Source organism: Pseudorca crassidens, chromosome 10 (genome assembly GCF_039906515.1).
Source record: "Pseudorca crassidens isolate mPseCra1 chromosome 10, mPseCra1.hap1, whole genome shotgun sequence".
Taxonomy (NCBI): domain Eukaryota; kingdom Metazoa; phylum Chordata; class Mammalia; order Artiodactyla; family Delphinidae; genus Pseudorca; species Pseudorca crassidens.
Genome location: NC_090305.1, coordinates 55,161,157 through 55,171,487, shown reverse-complemented (window position 1 = coordinate 55,171,487; position 10,331 = coordinate 55,161,157). Strand labels below are relative to the sequence as shown.

Here is a 10,331-nt window from a genome sequence, read left to right as displayed (position 1 = left end):
AGAACAACTGTCTTAGTGTTGAGGAAATTGAGCTACTGAAAGTCATAAGGTCACCCCAGTCGGCAGTACAAGAGGCACTGATTCACAGTGAAAACGTGTGGGCCTCAAGGGCCATGCTGCTCCTTGAGACCCTTGACTTGCAGTGAAGGCAGAAGAGGGCAGGTGAGGCAGATTCAGTGTTTCTTCTCAATTATGGTTAAGTGAAGGTTTGCTGCTGAGAGCTTTGCTTACTGAGGGTTATTTTGAGCTTTTACTTTTTTTTCTCGAGTTCTGTGTGTTTCAGTGATTCAGCCAACTAGTGAACTTTTGTTTATGGTCTAGAAGGAAAATCTTGATATTAAACCTTTTCATTACCTTGTCCTTAAAGGTATTTTCTGACATCTTTGTAATTCTGTGTCTTTTTACAACACTTTCCATGGGGACTTTTTCCATTGATTGTTTTTGGTTATTGGTTATATGGTATGTGTCATTTAATCTGAATTTTCTAGTATCTTTGAAGGCAAATACCATTTTTAAGGAGCTTATTTAGTTTTCTGTACTTAATTGGGTCCTCAAGAGGAGCCAGGAGAGTACTTGCCTCTTGCAAATTCAAGGCCCATTATTTCAAATACAAATTTAGGAAAACTCCAAGATTGCTTTGATCTGAAGAAGGTCTGAAGAAGGCTGTTGCAGTCCTCCTTTGATGGCTCTTAGGCTTCCCACGCCCGGCCCTGGAGCTGGGAAGTGCCCAGCCTCCTCTCTGCAAGGGCAATGGCCTCCTTTCCTCAGGCATCGGGGAAGCGGGACATTCCCGAGCTCCAGGGAAGTAAGGCTCATGATTCTTGTCTGTTTCATTTGTTCTCTCAAATTCAAGAAATAAACTTTAGGCGCTAAATTTGAAATTATTGGAAAAGTGACGTCTTGATAAAAATTTGCTCTGGAGGCAGCTTTGCATTTTTCTTTCAAAGTGAAGTATGCTTGAGGGACTTCCCTGGAGGTCCAGTGGTTAAGACTCTGCGCCAGAGTGGTAGGGGAACTAAGATCCCACCCGCCACGCAGTGTGACCAAAAAAAAAAAAAAACCCAAATTGAAGTACGCTTACTGTATTTGCTTTTTGTATGGCTTAAACCAAGAGGTATTTCTAAAGACTTCTTTAGGAAATGATTTCTTCAGCTTTGAAGGAAGATAGCATGAAAGAAACATGTGGTTTCTCTCAGTAGTCTAACAATTTAGAAATATATATTTGCATTGAATGATGTAGGCTGATAGTATTGGGATATGATGAGGCTAATTTCTGGTAAAATCTTTGCTTCCCTTATTTTTTCTACACTCGTTCTCATTGTCTGTGTTCTTCTGTGTGTACTCTGGTACCCCATTTGTATGTGAGGCATAGGCTGCTGCAGATTCTGTTTGAAATGAGGCAGGTCATAAATGCTTGAAGAGACCCTAGAAAGCTAATAGACCAATCCTTTTCTTGTAAGTGTTTAAACCAAAGTTTGTAGTTGTTAAAGCGATTGTCAGTGGCACCACCATTCCAAGTGAGGACTGAGTTTCCCCTCACTAAATGAAGGCCGAAACCCATTGTAACTTGAAATCTGGGTCATTCATGTTTTGTGAAGTAAGGAGCAGATAACCAAAGGACTTGAAAAAGTAAAACTCATTAAAACTCTCCTAGGAGGGTCTTTTGGGCCACCTGGTAATTTTATTTCCATCTTAAGTGTTCACATGAAATGTATAATCTATAATAAGTTAACTTTCAGGATTTAATGAGTAATTTGAAAAATAAAAGTAATGTGAATTCTTTATGCATAAAAACTTTTTTAATATTAAATTATTACTTTACAAAGGGCATTGGTCTGAGCCCTCTTAAACTTCACTATGGTATACATCTGTTTTGAAACAAAAGGTATACTTCACATATTCTTAAGTGAGAGGTACATTCATAGTTTACAAATAATTTGCTAAATCAAAACTGGTTTGGGGTGAAGACAGATTTCCTATGTTGATTGAAAGATTAAAATGTCAGTTTATAGACCCTTTGAGGTAATGGGAAAATTTTAACTTTGATCAGTGTTAAGTTAGTAAAAGATTACAAAGGATATGGTTTATTATGTAGCTATTAATAGCTTATAATTTTCTTTGGGTCTCATGCTAAAGCAGAATGTCCTTGAGTAGGTGACATTTCTTGGAAGTATAGAAAATTTTCAGGATCAGTGAAATTTGAACAATTTATTAGGGTGGTACCTGAGACTGCTTCCAGAATCGGCAATAATTTCTATAAAATTTCTCATTTCAAATTTTAAAAACTTTTTCTGGGTTTAATCTTGAAAGACTTTAATAAATTGTTGATAAAAAAAGATACTCACTTCAGAGTATAGTATCCGTATTTGTTATTACCTTAAAGCAGGGATGGGCAAATCTTTTCTATAAAAGGCCAGATAGCAAATATTTAAGGCTTTGTAGGCCAGAGGGTCTCTGTCACTCTGTTTTGTTTGTTTACAACCTTTTAAAAAAATGTAAAAACCATTCTTAGGTCCTGATTGTACAAAAACAGGCCAGCTGGGTTTGGCCTTTGGGCTGTAGCTTGCTGACCCCTGCTGTAAAGGCTAGATTCTAATAATATACTTTGATTGCCTTGGAAAAACATTTGCTGAGTATTGAAACCTTATATTCAAAAAATAATTTTTATGTAGACTAAGAACTCAGCTAATTTATGTACCTCCTATTGTTTGTCCATAGATTTTATTGTGTTCAATTTTTAAAATCAGGTGTTCTCTCCCCGCACTAAGTAAGATTCAGTACAGTTTATGCCCTTCAATCAGGGCTATTTGAAACTTGGTAGTTTATTGATACGGTCTCATAAATGTGATGTTTCATCAGAGTGACACTTATTAGTTTGCTGGGACAACTTGAACATTTACTTTTGGTGGAAATACTGTCTGATGGTTCATCTTATTTTGCTGTAATTTCTGTGACTGAATTTAAAAGAAGTTCTGTAATATTTATTTTGCTTGCTTTGGGACATATCTGATACATGGTTGTGAAATTCTTCTGCGTTGAACCTTGGTAGTAGAGTCTTTTTGTTTTAAACTTTCTGAGTTTGAGTTAGGAGTTTATGTTTACAAGTTAAAAAGATTGTGTAGATAGTTGACATATACCCTTTACCCAGCTTCTACTTCCATAACTGGAATACAGTCTTCAAAACTGCCTTGGTGCAGAACTGTTACCTAAAGTGCAAAATTCATTTGAATTTCACAGGTTTTTCTTCTCTATTGCCCTTTTTCTAGTCCAGGTTCCAATCTAGGATCCCATATTGCATTTAGTCTTTACCTCCTTCAACAACAATTCCTTAGTCTTTCCTTCTCTTTTATGACTCCGACACTTCTGCTATGTAATAGTCAGAACCGTTGTTTTTAAACACATAAAACTTTTTTGGAAGCAACAATAGAATACCTGTGAATACTATTTAGCTTTTAAAGGATCTCTGTCATTTTAGCAGAATGATTTTTTTTAAAGGCTCATTTTTATTTTATTTTATTTTTTAATTTTATGGCTATGCTGTGCAGCATGTGGGATCCTAGTTCCCTGACCAAGGATTGAACCCATGCCCCCTGCATTGGAAGTGCAGAGTCTTAACCACTGGACCTCCAGGGAAGTCCCAGCAGAACGATTTTGAGTAGAGTAGGACCACTGTTGATGTCATTCATTTATAGATTACTTTGTCTCAGTCTACCTGAATAGAGTGGTATGCTGTGTCCTTTGTAGTCTCTTCATAAGCAAGAACTTTTAAATTTTATTAATTCATTTGAAATAACAATTACAAACCATTATATATTACCACAAATATATTTTATTAAAAAACTTTTTTCAGAAACAAAACACTTTGTGAGAAGAGTAGTATTGTCTTACACTTACAAATTTCTTTTTTTTTTTAACATCTTTATTGGAGTATAATTGCTTTACAATGGTGTGTTAGTTTCTGCTTTATAACAAAGTGAATCAGCTATACATACACATATATCCCCATATCTCTTCCCTCTTGCGTCTGTCTCCCATCCTCCCTATCCCACCCCTCTAGGTGGTCACAAAGCACCGAGCTGATCACCCTGTGTTATGCTGCTGCTTCCCACTAGCTATCTGTTTTATATTTGGTAGTGTATATATGTCCATGCCACTCTCTCACTTTGTCCCAGCTTACCCTTCCCCCTCCCTGTGTCCTCAAGTCCATTCTCTAGTAGGTCTGCATCTTTATTCCCATCCTGCCCCTAGGTTCTTCATAACCAATTTTTTTTAGATTCCATATATATATGTGTTAGCATACGGTATTTGTCTTTCTCTTTCTGACTTACTTCACTCTGTATGACAGACCCTGGGTCCATCCACCTCACTACACATAACTCAATTTTGTTTCTTTTTATGGCTGGGTAATATTCCATTGTATATACATATGCCACATCTTCTTTATCCATTCATCTGTTGATGGACACTTAGGTTGCTTCCATGACCTGGCTGTTGTAAATAGAGCTGCAATGAACATTGTGGTACATGACTCTTTTTGAATTATGGTTTTCTCAGGGTATATGCCCAGTAGTGGGATTGCTGGGTCGTATGGTAGTTCCATTTTTAGTTTTTTTAAGGAACCTCCATACTGTTCTCCATAGTGGCTGTATCAATTTACATTCCCACCAACAGTGCAAGAGTGTTCCCTTTTCTCCACACCCCCTCCAACATTTATTGTTTGTAGATTTTTTGTTGATGGCCATTCTGACTGGTGTGAGGTGATTCCTCATGGTAGTTTTGATTTGCATTTCTCTAATGATTGATGTTGAACATTCTTTCATGTGTTTGTTGGCAGTCTGTATTATCTTCTTTGGAGAAATGTCTGTTTATGTCTTCTGCCCATTTTTGGATTGGGTTGTTTGGTTTTTTTTTAATATTGAGCTGCATAAACTGCTTGTAAGTTTTGGAGATACATCCTTTGTCAGTTGCTTCATTTGCAAATATTTTCTCCCATTCTGAGGGTTGTCGTTTCGTCTTGTGTATGGTTTCCTTTGCTGTGCAAAAGCTTTTAAGTTTCATTAGGTCCGATTTTTTTTTTAATTTCTATTTCTCTAGGAGGTGGGTCAAAAAGGATCTTGCTGTGATTTGTCATTGAGTGTTCTGCCTATGTTTTCCTCTAAGCAAACTTCTTTAATATTTGGTGTAGAAAAGCAGATGGATTCTCTTATCTGCTATCGGAATATATTGTTTTGGTTGACATATGTGAAGAAAATCCAGCCTCATGTAGATATGTGTTTGGAAAAGGGGAGATTATTTTAATAGCCCTTTCAGATCATTTTGGAAAGTCGTCTGATAATATACCAGCACTTGAAAAGTGGTAGTTTCTTAAAGTTACAATGTGGACTCTGAAACTGTATCAATGTACTTTTTGTACTGTTACATTAGAATCAATTTGTCTGTTTTGAACTTTGATTGGGTCTCTTACCCTGAGTAATTTTGAAATATGCATGCATTGGTCATTTGGAAAATAATGATTTCTTGAGTTATGCAGATCTTCTAAATGTTGACATTTTTCTCTATGCAGTATCAAAAAATCATATTCCTTAGTATCACCACTGTCCCATCAGAGAAAGTACATGGTGGAGGGTGCAGATTTTATCATTGGTAACAAATGCTATCACAGTTGTTTTACTCGAAATGATAGGCTCGTTTTATTCATTTTTGAGGAAATTTCTGTCAGATACTCAGGTATGAATAATCATAGTTTGTCAATATTTATTTCAAGTAAAAATGATATTCTGTGAGAGAAGCTGCTAGATCAGCCCACAGATCATAATTTCGTAAAAAACTTTTCCTTGAGACAACCATTGCACTTAGATGTGCAGCAGAAATACCTTATACCTACCCAAGGACCAATATTTAATAAAATTAATACTTTTTATACAATGACTGCTAGTGTAGCTTGGTGCCACTGCCTTGATTCATCCAAGGCACCTGCAGTTTTAACCACCATCGGTTTTGTGCAAATGTCAACTGAGTGAGAAAGGCAAATAATGGTTCAGTGTTATCCTGAGAATAGGTTTGACCTCCTGAACCCTTGAAAATCTCAGGGTCCCCAGGATTCCATGGACCACACTTTGAGAATCTCTGGTCTAATGTGTGCCTAGAGTTTGGATACTTAAAATATTTTCTATTAAATTAAAAACAAACTAGAGTTCAGAGAGTCCTGGTGTCACTCAACAAAGGGCAGAGCTGGGATTTGAAGCTCCAGAGTTGGGATCTGACCTCCACTTCTTTCCATTGCACCCTTTGCTGCCCACCAATGAATAACTGAGAAGTCTTCTCAAAGTAGAAGAAAATAATCTTTCTGGATAGGAGAAAAATCAGTTGGGAATGCCATATATATATAGATAGATAGATAGATAGATATAAAATTTATTTTTTTTTCTTGTTGTAGCTTTTTTTATTCTCTTTTTCTTCTCTTCAGGACCTTGCTGAACTTATTAGTTCTAATAATTTGTAGGATCTCAGACTTCCTAGTTGATATCTTTAAATAATTATAGATTTATTTCTTCCTGTGTAATCTTTTTTATTTTAACATTTAGTTTTTGGCTGCTTCGGGTCTTAGTTGTGGTGCACGGGCTCTTCTTTGCAGTGAGTGGGCTTCTCTCTAGCTGTGGTATGTGGGCTCTGTAGTTGCGGCATGTGGACTTAGTAATTGCAGTGAACAGGCTTAGTTGCGCTGTGGCCTGTGGGATCTTAGTTCCCCGGCCAGGGATCGAACCAGCGTCCCCTGTGTTGCAAGATGGATTCTTAACCACTGGACCATCAGGGAAGTCCCACTTCCTGTGTAATCTTCACATTTCATTTTCTTGCCTTAGTGTGTGGTCTAGCCTTCACTGCAGTGTTGTTTAGAAGCACTAAGAACTTGAATCTTCAGTCTTCTTACTGATTAGAGAATGCTTCCAAAATTTCATAAATAGGTTGTCTCTGTTTATAGCTGAGATTGGTCCTCAATTTTCTTTTCTTTTCTTTTTTTTGGTTCTCCTGTCCTTTTAAAAAAACATTAAGGCTGTATCAGCTTCAAGTGAGCAGGAGAGCGTTCCCTTTATGACCTAAACTTTTTTTTTTTTTTTTGCGGTACACGGTCCTCTCACTGCTGTGGCTTCTCCCGTTGTGGAGCACAGGCTTGGGACGCGCAGGCCCAGCGGCCATGGCTCACGGGCCCAGCCGCTCCGCGGCACGTGGGATCCTACCGGACCGGCATGAACCCACGTCCCCTGCATCGGCAGGCAGATTCTCAACCACTGCGCCACCAGGGAAGCCCTGAGCTAAACATTTTTGTGTGAGGTGGGACTTAACTGTTTCTTCAAGGTTTTGTAAAGCTCACCTGGAATACAGCATTTGGTGATTTTAATGTTTTTTTTTTTTTTTTGCATGTGTAGATGTTTGACTGCCTGTGTAATTTATTTAATGGGCATAGGAAATATACAATTTATCTGTCTTACCCAGCTGTGGGAATTTTTTTCCAGATTTTTTTTTAACTGATCTCCATGATGTTTGTGATTACTCTTTCTTTCACTCCATGTATTGCTTGTGTCTTTTCCTTCTTCTGTGACCTATTGCAGAGGTTTGTCTATATCTAGTGTTTTGTAAGAAATCAAATTTTAGTTTTGTTTTTCTCCTCTATTGCATTTTCTCTTTTATTTTTGTCGTCTTCCTTCTTGTCTTGATTATGCTTGTTATTTTCCACCTTCTTTAGTTAGGTGCTTTGTCCTTGGTTTTTGGTGTGTGTTTTCTAATAGATGCATTTACAGCTACATATTTATCTGTAAGTCTGTCTCCCAAGGTTTTGTGGGGTTTTTTGTTTTTTTGGCTGCATTGGGTCTTCATTGCTGCGCACGGGCTTTCTCTAGTTGTGACGAGTGGGGGCTACTCTTCGTTGCAGTGCATGGGCTTCTCATTGCAGTGGCTTCTCTTGTTGTGTAGCATGGGCTCTAGGCACACAGGCTTCCGTAGTTGTGGCACGCAGGCTCTAAAGCGCGGGCTCAGTAGTTGTGGCGCACAGGCTTGGTTGCTCTACAGCATGTGGGATCCTCCTGGAGCAGGGATTGTACCCGTGTCCCCAGCATTGGCAGGCGGATTCTTAACCACTGCGCCACCAGGGAAGTCCCTCTCTCCCAAGTTTTGAAGGCAGTACCTTTGTTTTCATTCAGTTCTTTTGTTTTCTTTATCTTCTTGTAGTTTTTTATATATTCTGGATACTAGCCTTTGATTATGCATATATGTCACAGATACTTTCTTCTACTCCTTGGCTTGCCTTTCCATTCCCTTTATGTTGGCTTTTGAACAGAAGTGCTTGATTTGGATATGGTCAGATTGACCAGCCTTTTCATTTATAGTTAGTCTTTCCCTGCTCTGAGGGTATAAAGATATTCTTATAGTCGTCTCTGAAGATTTATTACTTTACATATTCCATCTAAGTTTATAATCTCTCTAGAGTTTTGTTTTTTCTCTTCTTCTGTTTTTGGTGTAGCATGAGAGGAGGCCAGTTAATTGCAGTTATCCTTGTATGAATATGCAGTTTACCTAATATAACTGAAAAGACTGTTTACTTCTTAACTCTTTATATTGCCATTCTGTTATAAATCCAGTGCCCATCAAGTTCTAAATGTGGTGTTCTGTTTCCAGATTATGGATTCTGTCCTTGTGTTCCTGGGGATACCCAACTAGATCATGTTTTGTCATGGTTTGTCATTATCTCTTGGATTTGACTTGTTAATACTCAATTTAGGAGTTTTGCATCTATATTTATAGTTGAAATGAACTTTTCATTTTCTTTTCTAGTTTTGCTTGTACCTAGTTTTGATTTCAAAATTACCTAAGTCTTCATAAAATGATTTCGGAAGTATTTCCTCTGCTTCTGTTCCGTTGAAGGGTTTGTGTAAGAGCTGCCATTGAAAGTTCGCTAGAACTCGCCTGTGAAAGTTTACTCTGGAGGAATATTAACCACAATATCAGTCTCTGTAGGATTATTTTTTAAAGCTTTTTATGTGTTCTTTTTTTGGCTGCTTTGGGTCTGCGTTGCTGCACGCTGGCTTTCTCTAGTTGCTGTGAGCGGGAGATACTCTTCATTGTGGTGCGCGGGCTTCTCATTGTGGTGGCTTCTCTTGTTGCAGAGCACGGGCTCTAGGCACGTGGGCTTCAGTAGCTGCGGCACGCGGGCTCAGTAGTTGTGGCATGTGGGCTCTAGAGCACAGGGTCAGTAGTTGGGGCACGCGGGCTTAGTTGCTTCACGGCATGTAGGATCTTCCAGGGCCAGAGATAGAACCCGTGTCCCCTGCATTGGCAGGTGGATTCTTAACCGCTGAGCCACCAGGGAAGTCCTGCTTTTTATGTCTTGAAGAAAGCTTTGGTGTTTTTTCCTAGGGAGCTGTTCATCTTATCCATATTTTCAAATATGTTGGCATAAAGTTGTTAATATTCTCATCTTATTAGTTTTTATATTGTTAGTTATATCTTTTTTACTCATACTGATCAGTGCCTTCTCTTTTTGATCAGTCTCTCCTAGACTTGTATCTCATTTTTTAGGGCACACTGGACCAGTCCTTTTGTGCACTTGATTCTTGTTTGTCAGGAGTAGGAGAAGTTCCAGATTTTTAAAAAATTTATTATTTTATTTTTCGCTGCACTGGGTCTTTATTGCTGTGCATGGGTTTTCTCTAGTTGCGGCGAGCAGAGGGCTACTCTTCATTGCAGTGTGCAGGCCTCTCATTGCAGTGGCTTCTCTTGTTGCGGAGCACGGGCCCTAGGCACGTGGGCTTCAGTAGTTGTGGCTCATGGGCTCAGTAGCTGTGGCTCGTGAGCTCTAGAGTGCAGGCTCAGTAGTTGTGGCACACTGGCTTAGTTGCTCCGTGGCATGTGGGATCTTCCCGGACCAGGGCTTGAACCCCTGTCCCCTGTATTGGCAGGTGGATTCCCAACCACTGCACTACCAAGGAAGCCCCACTACTACTGTCTTAATTCTTGGTGATTTCAAAAGATATTTAAATGGGACTTCCAGTAACGTGACACTTCTGTTCCTTGATTATCTTTCTTATAATGACATGATCTCAGCTACTCAATCGTATGGTCATAGGTTAGACCTTGGCAGTACCAGTCATGCAGCCGACCTGTAATCTCAAATTCGGAGTTCATCTGCTGCCCCCTGCCCTTCACTCGCTACCTCATTACCCTCCTCCTGCCATCACTGAACCCATTAAGATCTACAGTCACTGATGCTGCTCTCAGTTCACTGCTCCTTACCCTCTTGAACTCCTGTTTTCTTCCCCAGCCAGTTTAAGTTTCCCTGG

The 10,331-nt window shown here is 38.9% G+C and overlaps 1 protein-coding gene across 7 annotated transcripts in view; it reads left to right on the top strand.

Moving 5' to 3' along the window:
- UBP1 (upstream binding protein 1) overlaps positions 1–10,331 on the top strand; it is a 70,778-nt gene that overhangs the window by 1,805 nt on the left and 58,642 nt on the right. The gene's annotated exons all lie outside the window — the stretch shown is intronic.